We start from the raw sequence: 22,140 nt of genomic DNA, 5'->3' as shown, positions 1-22,140 counted from the left end.
CCAGGTGTGGTCACTGTGGTCATCCCTGAGCCTCAGGTTCTCCATCTGTATCCCAGGTACCCCACATGCACACATTCAGCCCCACCTTCAGGCTGCTCACATGGCCTCCTCTATGTTTCCTCTCAAGTTGTCTTCCTCCCTGGGGTAGTACTTCAGCGGATTAAGCCACAGGTCCTCGATGATAATCTGGTGGGAGAACCAAGAAAACTCAGATCACCCTTCATACCCCATTCCCAGAACACAGGAATCCCCACTACTTACTCGCACATCATGTCATTTCTGATGATGCCCAGAGGGGCCTCACTTCAGCAATCCTGTCTGACCCTGGCCAGTTGTGGTCACACATCCAGTTGAAGAATCTCAGGCTGATGGTGTCCTCCGTGGGGCAGGGGGCTTCAACTTCATGATCCCAGAACCACTGGATTTTACTGGAACAAGATGCCCTGTGCCCTGCAGGAAGTGGAAAATGTAGGGAAGAACCAGGTTTGGCCTTGCCTCCAACCACAACACCTACCTCCCCAAGTCCACAGAGACACTTCTGACCAGTGAGGCTCAGGTGATACTCCTTCATTATCACTGCATTGCGGAAGTAGGGGTTGTTGCCAAACAAATACTTTAGGTGGCAGCGGTACTAGGGTTGGCTGAGTTCCTCCACCTGCGCGACCAAAGAAGCAAATAAGGGAGAACCCACTCTAGGTCTGTGGACATTCCTGGTTTTCTGGGATAAATCACTTCTACTTCCCAGCTGTCCCTCTTTCATACTCAGTCTTCCCTCTCTGACCTGTAGATTGGTCATGAAGTGAAGCACACCTTCATCTTGGGCTCTGATAATGGCTGATATCTGGGGATGGTTCACAATCCGCCTCAGGTCAAGGGGCCTTCCCTTGCTATGCAGGCAGGCGCTTGAAGCAACTGAGCACTTGTAAAGGGCAAGCACAGTGTGCTGTGCGGGGGTCTTCCAGACCTCAGGAATTGCATTCTGCCATCCTGGTCCTGAGCCCCGGCCTTCCATGACGCAGCCTCATGGCTATGGGCACCTCAGGGCTGTGTAAATGGGAGACTGTCCACGCACACTCAGGGAGGGGCACTTTTCTGGCGTTGCTAAGCTCTATGTGGTCCTTTGGTGCTCGGCACTGGACAGATAATACTGATGTCCGGAGGGGCTCTGTAGTGATGGTGGCCTTGCCGGGACTGTGGGCATGATCCCAAGAAGGTCATGCTGTGTGCGAAAACGGAGCTCAACTGCCTTGCCCGGGACTCTGATGGGGTCACACAGTGCAGTGGAGGGCACATATGGCCAGGGCTTATGCTCCCAGCTGCACACTTTGTAGCTGACCAGTGTGTCTGGGGAGCAGCTGTCTTCAGAGGACAGCAGTGTCGTGTCACTTGCTTACCCGTGCTGGCTGTTGAGAGGAAGAATCTCGTTTCTCCTGGGCCTTTCTCAGGAAAACGTGTCCTTCAGCTTTGTGGTTGTGTGAGTGAACGGCACACGTTTTGCCACCCTTGCCTTCCAGTGTGGACCAGTGCTCCTGGTCCCTATTAGGCACTCACGCTCGAACTCTAGGAGCAGGATGTCACCCATGCTTTGAGCTCTTTTTTAGGACATGGCCTCGGCCCCTACCTGCTCCCAACCCTCTGCTCATCCTGCATCCCTCCTCGCTGACACGCACCCTCCACCCACAGCCCCCTTTGGCAGCCACCCTCGACACACAGCCCAAAGGATACAACTTTGGGTCAGAACCCAGGGATGTCCTGGATGATGGCCGTTCTCCGCTCAAGATGACGCGTGCACGTCTGTCCCAGCTTCCGCTTGAGCCTAGCAGAAGCCCTGCTTCCTCGGGTGTACACGGCTCCCAGCTCCAACTGAAGGATCTCCAACGCCTCCAACGGTGTCACGGGCACCACGGGACCCCAGACTAGCGGTGCCTGCCTGTCGTCCTGTCCCCCTCCTCCTGCTCCTCGGCCACTACCTCCACCACCTCCATTAAGTCCAGCAAGTCCAGCGCCACCTCCTGCCTGGTAGCCAGCGCCTCCGTCTCCACAGCTTCAACCGCGGTCCCAGAGGCCTCCTCGGGCGTCCCACCCAACTCTGCCTGGGTTGCACAACCCACGCCATTACTGGCCTCTGGCGGCTGCTCCCTAAGAGGCCTACCGGCCCCTCCCTCCCCAGGGCCCTTTCCCACACCTACGTTCATCCAGGGTTCCAGGGGAGCCCCTTCCTCCCGGGAGCCCGTCTCAGTCGCCATGCTGCCCTGGTCCTCAGCCGGCTCAGCTGCGCCGGGTACGCAAGGACGAAAGCCTTGAGCTGCACACCCCCAGCAGCAGCTAGAGAAGCCGAGCCGCAGGCGGATTCCGGCTCTGGGAACCTCCTGGAACCTCGTGGTCAGGCTCTGCATTGGGCGCAAGCGCAGGACTTTGGCGCCCTCTCCCGGCATCTTGGCCCCAAGGCGCCAAGCCACGCCCAGACTGCTAATGTGACTCCAAGGCCAATGGATGAAGAGATAGTGGCTGTCACCCACGACGCGCCTGCCTCCCGTACGCCGGCATCTGGGGCACAACTGCCCTGCCTGCGAGCCCTGGCCCGTGTCTCCAGGAAGCTCTCCCAGCTTGCCCGCTGCAGTGCGCACACACAGCCCTGTTGCCCTTTGCAAAGTCCAATGAGTGTTCCACTACAAACTTCATGCCTGCGTCTTGTGTGGCACCGAACAGAGACAACATAAAGTACTTAAGGACACGAATCGGGCGCAGCGGACAGTCCTGGGTGTTTCAGTTCCAGCCCACAGTCAGAGTGAGGTTCTCTGAGGGCCGGGCCCATGCGTTGATCTGTATGTCGCTGAGCTGGATTTCATCGGGTCTAGAGGCACAGAGCAGTACTGCAAGCCCTCCCTCAGGGCTAGGAAAATTACGGGTCTCAGACATCGTGCACGATTGTCTCTGTAAGTGTCAGACCCTCTCCTCCTCAGTGCCTGGCACAATGGAGGTGATTCAGCAGTGTCCGGCCGCCTGCATGCACACATTTATGCAGTGCCTTCCCAGAGACTGAGCGAGCAAGCCGTGGACTCCTTTCTACCAATGGCAGATGGCCACCGCGTGGATGTCACTGGCCGTGTTTACTTTGGGAGAAAGGAAGTCGTGCGCAGGTTTCTAGGTTCCTCTTTTCGGTATGTACAGTGGGTCCGTAGGTCAAGGGTTTCGTCCAGATCTCCTACACCCTTCTTCCTCGTGATCTTTCTCTTTTCTCCCCTCACTGTTGGGTAGAGGCTACCGAGCGTTTTTTTCCCATAGGCTGTGTTGGGTGACAGATGTCATTGTCTTGTGTTCTAGTATCTCGATGGAATTATACACGGGCACCACCTTGCTTCACAACTATGTTTTCCGCGCTTCCTTCTTTATTCTGGTAACGTGGTTTTGCATTTTAACTCGCACAAGTAAACTCCCGGGCTACCTCCTGCAAAAGAGGCAACGTGGAAGGGACCGAGGCAAGGAGGGCATGAACTATGCAGTAAAAACTGCCTGGGGTCAAGATGTGTGAAGTCCTACTTGTCCTTCGACCCTGTTGATGATGACAGATTAGCACCAATTAGTACACCTGCACCACCACCTCCTTCTTCCTCGATGCTCCCTGTCCCCAGACACCATGCTTGAGCCTCAAGCACTCTCTGGTCAATCAGGCTCTGAGTACAACTTTTTTTTTTTTATGGCGCACACATGTTCCCATGCTTTTTCCTGAACTTCTCCGGAAAGTGTCCTCACAACAGGTGCTGTGTGAGCCCGTGTCTTCACTGGCTTTTATTCTCTCTAACAAACCCAAAGGAGGTCCCTGGGAGCCAGTGAGCTCTGAGATGTTCTCCTTTACTCCTGCGATGCACAAAGGTAAAGTGTCTAGGTAAAGATCAGGAAGGGGATTTTGAGCCAAGTACACCCATGCAAGCTTGCCGAAGCATTAGGTCATCTGAAAGTGAGGAAAAGAGAAGGCGGCCTCCCCTGCTGCCCGATGGAAACTTTGCACTGCACTCCCACGGACACTGCATGGGAGTGGCCGTTCTGGGAAATGTCCCTGCTCTGGGGATCGTCATTATTGGTCTCTTTTCCAGGAGTGAACATTTCTCAGTACGCCTCCTGGTCTGGGATGGAATGAGAACGCCCTCTTTGTATGAGTCACTACTTTTTCTGTTCCAAAGTGTGTGTCTTCCTTGGACATACCAACCCCAAAAGCAATCCCTGAAGCCTAAACATATGGAATCAACCACCTGTCAGAAACATTCAGGTTTATTGAGATATGAAATATTTTCCCTTTATATCAGTGAAAAAAGACGAGATGTCCAAGTCACCTTCAGAAAGGCTGCAGAATAATGGTGGCAAAGATGAGAGAAAGAGCAGCAAGGGCATTCCACACAGGGTGCTATATACACCTTGATGTGAGAATTTTGACATGCAGGCATCGAAGTTGCGAGAATCATCAAACTATACAGCTAGTGACATCAGGTGACCTCGTCTCACTGACACAGACAGCAACACAGAGAGAAGAAGAGTCTAAGGATATGAATGGACGAGTAGGGGACATGCTCACATGCACGGTGCACTGTAAAAGAGTAACAGCAAATGGCTGATCCAAGAGCACATGAGGAAAGGAATTGTTACAGAGCGATTGACCCCGAAAATTCACAAATTGATCAGGTCATTACTCCTGGATTGTGACGGGCTTGGGCCCATTGGAACTGGCATTGAAGAGAGGACAGCAGAGGCAAATCAAAGAAAAAGCCTTGGATTTTTTTCTGAGTATGAAACTAATACAAGCTATAAGTAATTAAATTGTGGTGTGTTCAAACAAAGGAAGTATCATAGCAATGAGAAGAAATGGCCTGCTGCTGCACACAACAAGGATGAAACTCCCAAGCAAAACATTGAGTAAAGAAAACAGACATAAAAGATAATATAGTGCATATATTATTTTTGCATATTTTTGTATGTGATAGACTTTTATAAAAAAATTACCTAAAAATATTAAGCTCTTTACAAAATATTCAGAATCTAAATAAAATATCACCAACAAATATCACAGCCTTTCGATATACTTCCTTTTCTTTTGCATACTCCATATATATTTTGTCTCACTCGAATCAACTGTACATATATATTGAACAATTTTTTATGTCATTTATACTTTTTAAAAGATTTTTAAATGCATGCATAATATTTCATTTTATGGATATCCACAGGTTATGTTATCTTTTTTCTATTGTGGGATATTTATGTGGCTCCCAAGTGTTCACTATTTTGATAGAATGCTGTGTACACATGCTCCTCAACCTACAAAAGGTTTGCATTTGGATGAACGCATGGTAAGTTGGAAATATCACGTCAGAAATGCATTTAATACTTGTACACCTCATCTACTGAACATCGTAGCTTAGCCTCGCCTACTAAACATGCTCAGAACAGATAGGCAAAATCATCAAACACAAAGCTTACTTGATAACAAAGTATTGCTTATCTCATGTCACTTATTGAATACCATACTGAATGCATATGGCTTTTGAACCATTGTAAAGTCAAAAAACTGTTGTGAGACCACTGCAAATCAGGAACTGTCTGTACACATTCACATGCCAATATTTCTGTACACCTCTGAATAGTTCCTAATCACGGATATCTAGAAGAAACACCAGGTCAAAGGCTATGACCTTTTGGGGACACCTGGTAGGTGCTGCCAAAATGACCAAAACAGTTATACTACGTTACATTGTGAGAGAAGAGCAATGCAATGGTTTTTCTCCATTATCACCTTTACTCACATTATCTCTTTTAAAAATTGCTAATTTGATTGAAGAAATCTTAAAGTTTGTTAATTTGCATTTCTCACACCATGAATTCAGTTGACTTTTTCCGATGTTTTCTACCCATCAGTATTTCCTGTTCTATGACTTGTTATTTTTTGTGTGTCTCCTGTTCCCTTCCTGATTGGGGTTTCCCTGTTTTCTGTCTGATTAATATGAGATCTTGCTATCTTAGGGATAATACCCTTTAAAATGTGTAATTGCAACAAATGCTTTTCACAGGCGGTGGTGTGATTTTGAAGTCTGATGTCTTTCACATACGGAGGGGTTGTTTGTTTTTATTTCATTCAAATTCATTAATATTCTTCATGATTCCTTCAAATGCTTTTAGACTCGGTCTTTCACTTGGATGAGAAAAACATCCAGCCATATTTTCTTCTAGTTTTTCCATACTTGTATTTATTCAATATTAGACTCTTGAATTGATCTCAAAATTATTTAAGTGTATGATGTGAGAGGAAATCAAATGTGTCCCCCACCAATAGTTAAGCATTTGTCCCAGCATGATTTACTCCCCATCTTTCCCAAATGAATGTAATATATTATGTTAACTCTAAACGTTTTGCTGAGTTTCCTGTCAGACTATTTTAGAACTAGAGCCACAATATCTTAAAATTGTACCTTTCGAATGTTTTAGTATTTGATATGGTAAGTCACCAATGTCCCATAAGCAGGATTTTCCAAGATTTTTAAAGCTACACTAAAGAATTTTCTCACACCCAAGAATAATTTGTGTTTCTCCACTTACCAAAGACTTATTTTGTAACTCCACACTAAGGTATTCGTACTTCTTTCATACACGTTCTGTTAATTTTACTCATTTATTCCTTAGACTTTTTTTGGTAGCCATTATCAATTGGGTGTAGCTTTCTAAGTGCCTGATGCGAGTATATGAGAAAGCTACTTTTATTTATAGCTATTTAAAAATTTAGCCAGACTGACTAAAGAAGAAATAGAAAAATCTCAACAGACAAACCTATAACTAGAGATAGAAGCAGTAATCACAAACCCCCCAACAAAGAAAAGCCCAGGACCAGATCACTTCATAGCTGGATTCTAAGAAACATTTAAAGAAGAATTAATACCGATCCTTCTCAAACTCATCCCATAAATTTGAAGTGGAGGGAAGTCTTCCTAACACATTCTATGAAGCCAGAACTACCGTGACTCCAAAGCCACATAAAGACATCACAAGAAAAGGAAATTACAGCCCAGTTTCCCTTATAAATACAGATGCAAAACTCCTCAACAAAATTATAGCAAATCTAATCTTACAGCATATTAAAAGGATTGTTCACCAGGACCAAGTGGGGTTTGTCCCAAGAATGCAATGGTGCTTCAACATAAGAAAAGCAATCAATGTAGTATATCACATTAAGACAATGACAAAAAAAAAATCAATATCTCAATTAATGCAGAAAAGGCATTTGACAAAACCCAACACCATTTTATGATGAAAAATTATTAGCAAACTAGGAATAGAGGAAAATTGCATAATCTGAAAAAAGAGTATTTCTGAAAAACCCACAGCTAACACTATTCCCAGTGGTGAAAGACTGAAAGCATTCCCCCAAAGCTCAGGACCAAGACAAGGATGCCCACTTTCACCACTGCTATTCAACATTGCACTGAAAACCCTAGCCAGAACAGTCAGGGACAGAAAGGAACAAGGCATCCAACTTGGAAAGGAAGAGGTTAAACTACCTCTATTCACAGATGACATGATCCCCTCTATAGAAAATCCCAAAGAATCCACAGAAAAGCTACTAGAGCTGATGGACCAGTTCAGCAAAGGTGCTGGGTACAAGATCAATACACAGAAATCAGTTGTGTTTCTACATATCAGGAATTAACCTTCCAAAGGGAAATTAAGAAAGCAATTCCATTTACAATACCATCTAAAAGCAGTAAATACTTGTGAATAAATCGCTCCAAGGAGGTGAAAGAACGCTACACTGAAAACTACAAAACATTGTCAAAAGAAATTAAAGAAGACCTACATAAACGGGAACGCAATCCGTGTATGGATAGGAAGACTTAATGTTGTGAAGATGGCAATACTACACAAAGCAATCTACTAATTCCATGCAACCCCTGTCAAAATGCCAACAGCCTTTTCTGTGGCATTATTTTTCTGCATTACATTTGGCAACGATTTCACAGATAGGACACCAAAACACAGGCAACAAAAGAAAACAATAGTTAAACTGGAGTTAATCAACATTAAGAACTTTTGTGCATTAAAGGACAGTATAGAGAAAAGACAAAGACAATCTACAGAATGGCAGAAATTATTTGCCAATTCAAAAATAGGCAAGGAACTTTATACACATTTCTCCAAAGAAGATCTACGAATGGGCAATCAGGATGTGAAAGAATGCTCAACATCATGAGTCATTATGGAAATGCAAGCCAAAAACCCAATAAGATGCCACTTTACATCTACTGGGATGGTTATAATTTGAATAATATATAATACAACAAGTGCTGGTGAACATGTAGAAAACCTGGAACCCTTGTGAACTGCTGGTAGGAATGTAAAATGGTGAAATTGCTGTGGAAAACACCATGGTTCTTCCTCAGAAATTAAACAGAATTATCATATGATGCAGCGATTTCACTTCTAGGTAAATGCCCAAAAGAGTTGAAAACAGGAACTCGAGCAGATATTCGTACAATGTTCAAAATGGCCAATAGATGGAAACAACGGAAATTTCTAATAGCAGTGGAACTGATCAAACAAGTGTGGTATATACACACAATGGAATGTTATTCAGTCTTTAAAGAGAAAGGAAATTCTGATAAATGCCACAGAATGGATAGACCCTGAAAACATTATGCTGAGTGAAATAAGCCAGACACAAAAGGAAAACTATTGTACAAATCCACATATATCAGGTACTTGGAATAGGCATAATCATAGAGATGAAAACGTTACCAGGGGCTGGGGGGGGCGGTTATTGTTTAATGAGTACAGAGGTTAGGTTGGAGATGATGGAAGGGTTTGGGTATAGCCAGCAGTGAGAGTTATACAACATTGTGAATGTGTTTAATGACTCTGAATAGTACACTTGCAAATGGTAAAAATTATAAATATTATGTTATGAATATTTTATTTAATAAAAAATATGGCCTAACTGCCTTTACAGAAATCTCTTAGTCTTAGTTTTTTCCATCGGTCAGATAAAAGAGATCAGACTATAATAATTACTTTTCTGCATCCTCTTCTTTTGGCTAAAATTGGTTTTTCCACACTAATACTTTTAGATATACTGCAGTCACTTTAACAACTCCTCATTTTTCCATCATTGCAGTTAAGCCATAATTTATTTATCCAGCCCCTAATTCATGGGTATTCAAGCTGCTTCTAAATGTTTACTCTTGCAAAGAACACTGCTGAACCATCTTGCATTTCTGCAACCAGTTCTATGGGATAAATTCCTAAATGTAGAAACAGTAGGTCAAAGGGTATCCACCTTTGAAAATTCTCCTCTACATCTTTTCCACTAAGAGACAGCTGTTGGAGTCACCCAGGTGTTCTAGAACACATTAAGGGAGTATCCTGCTGGTCTTCCATAGAGTGATAAAACCAGAACAGATAAGAAGTAAGAAATGACTTTTTGGCAGCAGTCAGATCAGGTGTCAGCAAATGACAACCTGTGCACCAAGTCGACATCGCACCTGTTTTTGTATAGTCCACAAGCTAAGAAAGTGGGGGGGGGGGTTATTTGTTTACATTTTTCAATGATTGAAAAAAAAGAATGTTTCATAAAATGGAAAAATTATAGGAAATTTAAATTTCAGTGTCCATAAAGGTTTACTGAAACACACCCACACCCATCTGTTTCCATTTTAGCTGTTTTCGTGCTTCAAAAGCAGAGTTAAACACTTCAGACAGAGACCTTACAGTCTGCAAAGCTTAACATACTTACTATCTGGCCCCTTCCAGAAAGTTTACCAATCAATCTCCAACCTAAGCAATAACATTTCGATGTTTCTAAAAGTATGAAACCCTAAGCCCCAAACAAATAAAAGAGAACAAATTGTCATAAAGCTACTGAAGAAATATTCCAAGGGGTATGTGGAAGTGAAAACACAAATGGTTTCACATTTCTTTCATAACTGTGATTGGGAAGCAACTCTGGGAGGGATAAATAGCTCTAGCAGTTCTGCTTGCAGGTCTCAACTTTGCATGAATTCATTTGAGGTCTGATGAAATTGGTATTAGTTTTTTAACTTGAAATTCCGATGGTTTATTGCTTGGATGTAGTAAAGTGATTGGCTTTTGGGTATTAACATTGTATCTTGCAAAATCACTTACTAGTTCCAGGAGATTTTTTTTTTTTTATTATTCTTTGAGACTTTCTACCTAGATAATCATGGCATCTGCTCTCCGGACTCTTGACATGACCTGTTATTCCTAGACGTTCAACTTTAGCTTTCCACTTTTGCTTGGCCACCAAATAGTGATAATTATAGTTGACCGATATGAATAATTTCAGAGACAGAGCATGCATTGTCCACAACCTTTTCTGAGGCTGTTTCCCCAAAGAGCGAAAAGAGAAAAGGGCACATGCGAAAGATGAAGTGAAGGGTAAATGCAAGCACAACCAAACTCTGGGGTATTACCACAAAACTTAGCCCTCTGCTATCCACTTATTAATGTAAAGTTTATCGGGGTACTTCAGGAACTCACTGCAAATGGGAACCAGAGAGCAAAATTTTGCCCGGAAAGAAATTCAACAAAGTTACCGTATGACATTTGGGATGCCAGCTGATAAGTTATCACTGCGGCCTTCCAAATTTGGTTGTATACTCAACATGTCATCAGTAATCTCTCCTTCAGAATCTTCTATTATGATGACATCATCATCATCAATTCTACTGTCGCAGTCGTCTCCAACAGTTACAACAATATAATCTAAGAAAAAGCAAAGAGAATGTTTAGTTTGGAAACCACATTAAATAAACAGTTCCTTGAAGAAACTACCTTATAAAGTTATGGATTGCTTAAAAATCATATTTTAGCTGGAAAAATTACATCAAGTGTTTTTAAATCTATAGTCAGTACAGGTTAGCTAACAAACGAATTGTTTAGTATAAAGCTTTGAGATACATATACAGGTGTGTATGTATGTATGTATGAATGTATGTAAACACATGCAGAGTAATATTTTTACTAGTTTCAAATTTGTAAAGCAATGAATTTATTCTCAGTTAAGAATTGTGACCACCTGGCTCACGCTCCAACGCGTTCACTGATATGCTTTAACTTGTAATTGATGCAACTGGTGTTACATAGCCACACTTGTGGTGACCATGAACTTCCGAAATTATGCTCTAAAAATTAGTATTAATAGTTACACTGATTAAAGATGCAGAAATAAAGTGCAAAAGTAAATGTTGTTATAAAGCAAATTCAATTCAATTTGAATCTGAGAGACCTTGAAATAGATAACCACAAATAAACGATGTGAAATATCTACTCAGTAAACCATTTTCATATATACGTAAAACAACCCATGGGATTATTTAATCAAGTTGGCATGGAAAAGAACATGTTTAAACTTGAAGTACTTACTCACAAGATCACGTTTCCACTGCATGATAACTTGGATTCACTATACTTATTCCAAATGGACCAAAGCAGAAGAATAAGGTAATTAGCAAGTGTGAGTGGTATGTGACGGTGTGAATATGATACTAAATTAGAAATCACATAATGATGTTTCTAATACAACCTTTGGGCCAGAGACATAGACTCTTTCCCTTGTTTTCTAACCCTTAATGTGCAGTTGGGTTTGAAGAGCCACTGAGAATTCTACTGAATAGTCTTAATGGGGGTGGGGGTGTGGCGTGGGGAATGGAACATTAGAAATTACCCTAATTATCTAATAATTATCTAAACAAAAAGGTCAAATAATCAAAAGCTTCAATAAACAAAATGTTACATAAATTACGGCATTTCAATAAGATAGAAGGTACACCAGATAAGCATGTTCTCAAAAAACATTTCTAACAAGATGGTAGAAATGCTTGTGACATAATGTTCAAAGGGTGAAAAGCTTTCAAAACAGAGAAATACAGTCTAATCCCATCCTTGAGAACCAAAGTAAACATCAATGGTTCTCTAGGTGGCTATCTCTGAATAGCAAATTTATTATCTTCATTAGACTTCCCTGTAGGTTCTCTGCAATGAACTTTCGAGTTTAGCATCAGAAGAAAATGGTAGTCGAATTACCAAGGTAACTGAACATTTACTGTTATATCGAGCTTTTGTATATCAACAGGTTTTTCAAACTACAATTAGTTAAAGCCTCTGACAACTCCACTAAGTTTTCTCAATAAATGTGTAAAATTCCAATTAATTACTTTAGGTTTACATATAACCTTCATAATCAAAATTTAAAGGCATTATAACATTGAGAAGTTTTTTCAAAATTACGCTTCCAAGGTGGAAAGCATTCACTTGTATTCGACTTGTCAGATAAGGCATGGTTCACAATGATGAGGACATTTCACCCCAGGACCACTTCAAGGAATACACAGCAACCTGTCACAACAGCCAGACCACTCCAGTTTTTTCAAAAAACAAAACTGAGGGTTGACCTGTTTCTCGGTTGGTTAGAGCACAGCGTTACAACACCAAGGTCAAGGTTTTGGATCCCCTCCTGTCCAGCCACCAAAACATAAAATAAAATGAAATGAAATAAAATACTGCATGTTAATACACTGACCAATCACTTTCTGAATCTTCTGGCAGAGCTCTAAAAAGCATCCCTTTCATTGTCGTGTCAAACTTTACAGAAACCCGGTGCTGTCTCTAAAATCGGCGATAATGCAGCCAAAGTTGTATCCCATCGTCCAGCATGTGCTGCAGGCCAGACAAGTGAGTTTGGGAAGTGCATCTAGACCGTGTCCTGCTTTATAGAACACCGAGCAGAAAAGTCGTTGGGAAAGTCGCTAATTGGAAACACTAAACCAGTTTGCCACCTCATGTTATGAAACCTAGGGCAGTCCGAACTCGGGAGAGCAGGATAGAGGTGGGAGGGAAGCCACCTCCTACAGACCTAAGGTAGAGCCTTTTCTATGAAAGGCCTGTTCAGCAGGCGGGCTGGGCCCTGGAGCTCGCACGGAAGGGCTCCCCGGCTTTACAGGGATCCCCACATTTTGAAGCATTTCCTGACTCTGGCATCTGCCCTCATCAAGCAAAGGACAGGATCTATACGCGGAGACTTCTCCACAACACCCCTACACCGTTATTTTCTTCCTCACATATGGATTAACAATGAAACAGCGAAGCTCCACTATCTGTCTTTGACCAAACGCGGTCACCATCAAAGTCTCCAAATCTACGTCTCAATCTCAAAAGAAGTTAAAGGAATCAATTCGCGGGTCTGTCAATTCTCAGAACCCAAAATCTGAGAGTCTGGGTCCTTTGCTCGCCTGCACCAAGGAAGAGATCAACTCGGCCCAGAAAGTCAGCACCAACCATCTAATAAATGGCCAAATCCGAAAAAAGAAAAAGAAAGCAAGAAAAATGAAAATACAGAAGCCCCCCATAAAGAAAGAAAAAAAAATGCACTTTTCTGCTATCCTTCTTTCAAAAGCTTGATATAATCAAACCACATTGTATACATATATCAAAATATCCCATGGTGCCCCTTAAATATATATAGTTACGATTTGTCGATTAAAATAATATCAATTTTAAAATAAACACACAAGAAAAGCTCACACTCACAGGGACGTGCTGCCGTCCCAGGACAGGCCTGTGCACCCCGCCGCAGCGCTGCTCAAACTCGAGGCTGCAAAGTGCTAACTCGCTCTTCCCGCAAAGCAGATCTCTGCTCCCAGGGGCGCCCGAGCCCAGAAGCCAAATCGCTTTCCGGCTGTAACACGGCTGTGCTCCAAAAAAGAAAGCACAGAGGGACAGTCGTGCCCTGGCGCCAGACGCCAGAGCCTGCCACGCCGAAGCTCGAGAGGGCGCCAGAAACAGCTCGTGCTGGCGCAGTCTCCCCCTATGGCCGATGGCCCGGACTGTTTTATGGCTCCTCCAGGCTCGTTCTGGAAAATCCCGTGGACCCTGGATGCTGGACACCAAGCCCATCCACTTGACACGTGCTCGTCGATGGCCCTAGTCTCTTCCAGCCGGTGGGACACCACGAGCACTAGGATCACTGCGAGCCCTAGGGTCACCTAGAGCCACGAGACACCACTAGCCCGAGGGTCACCTCCAGCCCTGAGATGCCACAACCCCTAGGGTCACATCAAACTCCGAGACTCCATGAGCCCTAGGGTCACCTCCAGCCCTGAGATGCCACAAGCCCTAGGGTCACCTCAAGCCCTGAGACACCACATGCCCTAGGGTCCCCTCGATTCTCAGTGTCATCGTGAGTCCCTGAGGCGCCCTGGACACGGGGCCATAAGCCGATCGGGGCGCCCGGGTCGCCACGCGCTATCTACACAATGGGGACAGCACCGCTGACCGGTCAGCGGGTGGAAGCCGGCGGCCACCCGTCGAAGCTCAGAGGCACCTAGGCCACGCGCTGGCCCATGACCAGCCGATCGGACTAGCCCGTGAGGCCGTCTAAGTGGGCGCGGTCCTTTAAATACTTTTCCCTCGCTGGTGGCACAATTTAAGCTTCTGTCGGCAGAAGGTAATGGATGGAGATTGTACGAGCAAAGGGTTTTGTCTCCTGGTGCTTATGAACTCTCTGGTCAGGCTGTTGCACAGCGCAGCTTTCCCCTGCACCCTAGAGGGCAAATTTCTGGCAAGTTCTAGAGGACAGGTTTCCAGCAAGCTCCAGCAGTACAGCACCATGGTGACTTTTCTCCTATTCACGGAGGCTTGGGCACTCTATCTCAGCTCAAACTCTTCTTTTTGTTTTTATCATTATTTATTTATTTATTTATTTCTCTATCAAGAATATTCATGAGATACAAAGGAAATTGTCCCCTAGCTCAATCTCTTCTGTACATTAAACTTTCCCTGTTGACCTTGGTTCTTGTCTCGTATCACACCCAGACTGATGCACTCGCCCTTCCGGATTTCCTTGTATACCTAATACTAAATCGCTGTAGAAGGTTTGTTCATAAAATGTGATTGAAGACCCAACAGATACTCAGCAATCCCCTTCAGTTTCATTTCCGGTCAATCCACTCCATTCATTTACTTGACCTGTTTTTCTCCGTGGAGGGAGACCCTTTCCATACTGTCACTCCTAGGGCTGGCTTTCCATTTCCTGGTGTCCCTAAGCTGCCTTAACCTGAGTAGGGAAGAATTATAGTGACCAACAGGTGCTGGAGATCTCCCAGCAATGGGATGAATGGGGCAGGTGCTGGAAGTGCTATTGACGTGTTCTCGGGTACAAGCTGGAGCACAGAGGTGATGGACAAAGCAGGTATTTCTGTCAACACAGAATGAAGACATGGCAGCCAGGATTTCTGCCACCAGTAATGGGCACTGGGTAATAACAGCAGCCATTTCCCTTAAAGACCACTAGAAAAGCTGCATGAAGTGTTTTTAAAATGTAAACCACACTGAGATACCATCTCACCCCAGTTAGGATGGCTAATATCCAAAAGACTGTGAATGATAAATGCAGGTGAGGTTGTGTAGAAAAAGGAACTCTCATACATCGTTGGTGGGACTGAAAAATGGTGCAGACCCTACAGACAATGGTATGGAGATTCCTCAAACAATTGCAGATAGATCCATACAGATACCTAGACCATATGACCCAGCTATCTCACTGCTGGGAATATACCCAGAGGAATGGAAATCATCAAGTCGAATGTATGCCTGTTCCCCAACATCCTTTGCAGCCCTACTTACAGTACCTAACAACTGAAACCAGCCCAAATGTCCATCATCAGATGAGTGGATATGGAAAATATGGTAGATCTACACAATGGAATACTACTCTGCTATAAAAAAGAATGAAATACCGCCATTTGCAACAACATGGATGGAGCTAGGCAGAACTATATTAAGTGAAACGAGTCAGGCACAGAAAGAGAAATATCACAGGTTCTCACTTATCTGTGGGAGCTACAAATAAAGAAATAAATACATAAATAAACCGGTGGGGGAGGGAAGATGACACAAAAATTACAATACCTTGAATTTGAGATGAGAAGCAAAGAAATATGAAGTTTTTGGGAGGGAGGGGAGACATGCAGAAGGGAGGGAAGTTTTGGTAATGGGCCACAATAATCAACCACATTGTACATTGCCAAAATAAAATAAGATTTAAAAATAAATAAATAAATGAAATGTTATCGCACTAAACAACATCAAAAAGTTCACAAAACAATGGGCAATTGCTGAGCTAAGAGCTGGGAAGAATCAGAATCCCAGAGAGGTGTGAAATGCTGAGAGGACCGCCTTTGCTCCTGGGCGTTTACTGATCTAGAAAAGGCCTACAGGGCCTGGGCTGCAGTTTTGCTGGCTTCGGGGCACTGAGGGACCAAAGTCAGAATCTGGAACACACCGTAGGAGGGGAAGTGGAAAAGCACCTCCTGTCTTGGGCTGGGACCACAAACAGAGGTATCTCCGGAGTAAACGTGATCAACGTGATCCAGAATTAACCAACAGTTAACCACACGGACTGTAGTTCAGGCTCACATCAGAAGGGGATTCAACAACCCCAGGTGTCTGGAATAAGCAATCAAAAATGCTTTCCTGTGGAGATAATGTCCAGTTCTTATACAAAGAATTTTTAAATAGAATATGTAGCATGAACTGAAATATAAGCCGATCTCAGAGAAGATAAGACACAGGAAAAAGAAACAATGAAAACATCTAGGTTTGTGGGGACACAGGCCTCTGCTGCAACCCCTCCCACCCTCCAACTACCACAGGGAAGTTCCCGACATCGTGGTCGTGACACGGGCACCTGGCTAGCCACCTTGGTCGTCTGTGGGAAGCGAGTTTGTGAGCATCTTAGCACATGCGTGGAAAGGGTCCAGACTGAAAATGCAGCCGGGTCCCAGTGATCAGAAGGGAGCCTCCTCAGCCTTCACGAATGGAAAACCGTATAACATCACAGCCTGGGACAGAGGCTCGCCGGCCTACGACTTCGTGGCTTCCGATACAGGCTGGAATAAAAGCTGCGGGACACCGTACACTGCAGTGTGTGGAGCTGAAATGACGGACTCAGTGATGCCGGGGACGAGAGAAACCGAGCGGGGAGAGGTGGCAGGGGATCTTGGAGTGCAATGGAGGGGAAGGGGGGAAAGGCGTGTTCCCCTAGGCAGCTGGAGGAGGACAGGTGGCTGGGAGCACGGCGGTCAGGGGCCACCAGGTCACAGGGGACATTGGTGCTCCTCCCTGGTCACAGCCTGGGATCACCAGGGACCTGTAAAGACTCCTGATGCCCAGCACCTGCCCAGAGACTCCCACATCCCCGGCCAGGGGCGCTGGGGTGGAAACGCTCTGGGCGCCTCTCCCGGGCAGCCAGGCTGCGATCCAGCGTCTCTGCACCTCGCGGGTCACTCCAGGGATCGTGACATTGAATTCTCACACCAGGAGCAAATCAAGCTCCCCAACCCCTTTACCGAGCCTCAGGCTGTCACTAGCAAATTTCTCCCTCCACAAACATGTCCTTCTGCCTCTAAATCTCCCCCTGGGCATGTTCTCCTTTAAACACCTCCATTCGGGCCAGCTGCTCTGCCTTCTTGTCTCTGTAAAGACTGGGGATCCTGCTGCCTGAAGCCAAGCCATCGTTTACACACCAGAAACCCCAGACACGCGGCCCTGACTGGGAGGGATCAAGAGCAGGGCACAAGTACCCCAAAAGAAAAAAGTACCCCCTGGCCAAGGACTAACTTCACCCCCTTGAGGCTGCGTTTTTTTCTTCTTTGTCCTCCCAAATCCTCACGCTGCAGGAGAAAAGTCGTGATAGTGTCACTCAGATGTGTCTCTGATCCCTTCTGTACTCCACTCACACCTCGCTAGAGTCACTCTTGGATGATCAAAATTCCCCAAAGAGTCGCTGTGATGTTGCTCTTCCCACTGTAAGTCTGTAATTCCCAATTATGCCCAGTGTTAACCTGGTGAGACTTTCACAGAGACGTTCTATGACCAAAAATACTAGAAAACAAATCCTAACTCCTACTGGACTTTCCGATATCATCTAAAGGGCCACAGATCATCAATTCCTGGTATCTCCTGGGAAATCCCCCATCCTCTCTAGCTCTCACTACCCCACATAAACCCACAGCCTCCCCTATCATGAATCCACCGATCAACCTTGTCTTTGCCACTTTTTCTACCTTACAGATTTCATCCCGTCACTTAAGCTTCAACCGTCACGTGTAGCTGCATGATAATTAAATAGGAGTGTGACGGAGAATGTGCTTGTCCACGAATTCAGTTCTCCTCTTCTTAGCTTAAGAGTCTTCTCACTGGGTATGTGGCCACTTCATTAAAAGACCACTCAGAGGCTAGAAGTGACTGAGTGGGGATGTGGATGTGATGGCAGGAGTTCTAGCAACTGTGTTGGGCCACGTGTTGGAAACGACAAGCTGAGGAAAGCAGAAAAAGAGGAAGGGGCATGGATCCCTGCTCTAATGTTTAAGGCAAATGAGAAGCTAGGTAAAATTACATAATTGTTTTTTCAAGTCAACCCTTGTGGTCATTTAATCTATTTACACATACTATCATTAAATTAACTTTGTCTTCTGACATGTACCTTTTTCCTTATGTTTTTGCTGTTTCTCCTGTTTGCAAAATGGCAAATTTTTTTGTTTGTTTGTCTTCCACAGTGATTAGGACATGATATGGCCTGGATTCTTGTAATTAAACAATTATTATAAAAGCAATACACCACAGAGAAATAAGAAATGAAGATGAGCAAAGTGAAATGAAACATATCCCGAATCCCACCTCCCCCTAGATGCCCATTAAACAGGTTCATGTATATCTTCTAGGCATGTAAACACATCTGTATAGAAACACAAAATATAATCCCCTTATAGAAGTAATGGAATACATCTACATCTGTGACCTGCTTGGATCAGCATATTGTATGAATCCCTTTTCCTGCAAATAAATAACTTTCCCATAAGTAATTATTAATGCCTTCAATCTATCCTAGTGAAAGGATGAATCATAATTTAAACAGTTCCCCTACTGTGGACTGGTTTATTAACTCTTTGCTACTACTGAGAATATTGTGATGTATAGGCTTGTTAAAACCTTAATCTTTTTAGCAGATGGTTAGATCCACAGGAAACATTTGAAGTCTTGAAATTACTAATTCATCAGGCACGTACATTCCTCAGGCTTTCTATACGTAATGCTAAACTGCGTTCTGGACATGTAACACCAAATTTATGTCCTATTAGAATGAACATTTACTGTTGGTTTTGACCTTTGCTACATTTCTAAAAGGTGAAGAATCACATATATCCTGTTTTCCTTCGTATTTCTTTAATTACTTAAGGTTGACATTTCTCATGTATGCAAGAGTTTTCAGCCTCCAAGATGGTCCCCAATGGTTCCCACCTCCTGCTATCCACACTCTTGTGTAATTCCCACCCACAGTCTATCAGGTTTGATCTGCATGACTGGTAGAATATAGACAAGTGTTCATCTGTCACTTCTGACTGACACTTAGGTTCCAAAAGACATTTTTTATTTTGTATGATTCATATGTTCATTGTAGTTTAATATCTGCTCAGTTTTGTGAAAGTTCTGTGAATGCCTCTGCCTCTCTCTTGGATCGCTTCTTACTGTGCTATGCCTCAGTCTTAGATTGCTTGCACGAGAGGGACTTTGCGGCCACATTATGAGCAGCTCTACGGAGAGGCCCACGTGGAGGAGAACTGAGGCCTCCTGCCAACAGCCAGTGAGGAGCTGAGCATTGAATTCAACATGCGTACGAGTACGGTCACCACCCATTCTGAGACAGAAGGGTTACACAGAACAGGAAACTTTCAGTGCCAAAACCAGTGAAGTCCCAGGCAACTGGATGAGTAGGTCACCCTACACACGAGTGAACAATCCTGGAAGCAGATCCCTCAGACCTAGTCAAGCCTCCAGGTGACTGCAGTTCTAGCCAACATCTTGAATGTGACTTTCTGTAAGACCCTGAGCCAGAAACACCCACCTAAGCCCCTCCCGGATTTCTGATCATCACACAATGTGAGATTCTAAGTGTTTGTGGTTTTAAGCTGCTAAGTCTCGGGCTAATTGGATTCCACACAAATAACAAATACATGGTCTTTTAAAAATAATTTATAATGGTTTAATATTTAATAAAGTGATCATTTCAGCACCCGGAACAGTTGACTTATTCGGTGTATGATGTAGGAATAATTGGGTAGCCATGTGGGAAAAAGACAGGAGCTTTACAGGCAAATGATCACCAGCTGTATTTGACATCGTAAAAAGAAAGTCACACACCTACAAGTTGAGAGACCATTGAGTCTTGAGAGAATCTCACTCTTGCTCAGTGTCCTTGGCCTTCAACGCACACCTCCCTTCACCACTGCCACTGGCATCCTTCTGGTCTTGGCAAAAAAGACACTTCATCAAGAGAACTGTTCATATCTGCTCCACCATGTAAAGGTCGCCGGGTGTCTCTCTCATGGCTGCTTCACCTTTGCCACAGGGTGTACTCTTATAAATTACCTAGATATTTGTATTTTTTAATGCTGCCTTTCCATATAGACTGTAGGCCTCCTGAGGACAGGGATCCTACCTTCTTTATTCACTCTTCTATGCCCAACTCTCTGTCACTATTCAGTACCTTTGTGGGGGCATTTTCTCCTATCCCACTTCCTAGTTCATTGGCACTGAGTGTTGAAAAATTACGCTTCTCAGCATTTGCCCCTGTCACAGCTGTTCTCGTCTCGGCTTCCACCTAAGATGCTGCACTTGTGGGGTCCCATGTACGACCCCCACATGCCACCTCCAAGAGCAACATGAGTCTCGTCTGCCCCCGGGCTAACATTTACTAAGTGTTTTGGAATCGGCAGATCCTGAAGAAAAAAGCAAGTGGCAAAGCATGTCCGAGATACTAATGATTGTACATCACGGAATCTGAAGACGGTAAAACCCCTTCAGAAATGACACATACTCATGCATGTGTTGGGGGAGTACATCTTAGAGTGATGATGTAGGTATTTCCTCAATCCAACTTCAAGAACCTCAGACGTAGTAGAAATATTTCCCAAACTAGCAAAAGCTTGCCTGTCCATCTTAGTTTTAGGGGTACCATGCATTTTCATCATTTTCATTATTTACAGTTATTTATTGAGAAGGCAAGAGGGAGTGGTTCGATGGCTGTCAGAGAGATGTCTTGTGAAACCAGACGACCTCCTGGGGACGTTATAGTTCTTAATTGTCTTCAGAGTCATGCTGCTCTCCAGCCAGTCACCTTTTCTTCCTGTAGTTTCAGTGCCTGACAAAACAGAAGTAAAACCAACCAGAAAACCATCCAAAGGCCAAATGGCAAATTGTCATTAACTCTCATACTTGTGGAAAGATACAGGAATGTATTCGGCAATGCAAAACCACGCTTTTTGTACTTCTCTCTTTGAACTACTCCTGCACCTGTTGCTGGGGCAGTCCTGAGTGTTGCATCTGCCAATGACATTCTGATCTTTGTGCCTACCTATGTCTTGTTGGGCAGAATAGATGTGTTGAATGTCATGGGACAGCTGAGAGGTACAAGGTACAGAAGTCTGACCATGCCAGCAGACTGCGAGCGGATGTGCTCATGAGCCTTGGAGTCCCATTGGAGGGGTGGGACGCCGGCAGTGGTGGAGGTCGGCTCACCCTGGAAGAGAAGTGTCCTGCCTGGAAGTACACGTCTTCCAAGACAGCACCTTAAACAGCACCTGGCCGTGGCTGCAATCTAGCAACTGTGGCCTAAGAGGAAGTAGTAGAGCAGGCCTCAATTACATAGTCCTTGGGCATTGTCTTAGTCTGTACAGGCTGCTATAACAAAATACGTTAGACTGGGTCATTTATAAACAACAGAAATTTATTGCTTACAGTTCTGGAGGCTGGAAGTCCAAGATCAAGGTGTGGCAGATGCCGTGTCTGGTGAGGACCTGCTTTATGGTTCACAGAGTGTCTTCTCACTGTGTCCTCACATGGTGGAACAGGCGAGGGGGCTCTCTGGGGTCTCTTGTATAAGGACACAATCCCATTCATGAGCATGGAGAACACGTGACTTAATCACTTCCCGGAGGCCCCACCTCTTAATACTGTCACAATGGGTATTAGTTCCCAACATGAAATTTGGGGAGACACCAACATTCAGACCATAGCAGACACCTCCCTGAT

The 22,140-nt window shown here is 44.3% G+C and overlaps 1 pseudogene; it reads left to right on the top strand.

The window, feature by feature from the left end:
- The first annotated feature begins 2,489 nt into the window (after positions 1 to 2,489).
- LOC134368960 (F-box-like/WD repeat-containing protein TBL1X) overlaps positions 2,490 to 22,140 on the top strand; it is a 43,315-nt pseudogene continuing 23,664 nt past the window's right edge.

This window comes from Cynocephalus volans, chromosome Y, assembly GCF_027409185.1.
Source record: "Cynocephalus volans isolate mCynVol1 chromosome Y, mCynVol1.pri, whole genome shotgun sequence".
In the NCBI taxonomy this organism is placed as follows: domain Eukaryota; kingdom Metazoa; phylum Chordata; class Mammalia; order Dermoptera; family Cynocephalidae; genus Cynocephalus; species Cynocephalus volans.
The sequence above is the reverse complement of the archived record's forward strand: the minus strand, read 5'-3'. Positions and strand labels throughout refer to the sequence as shown.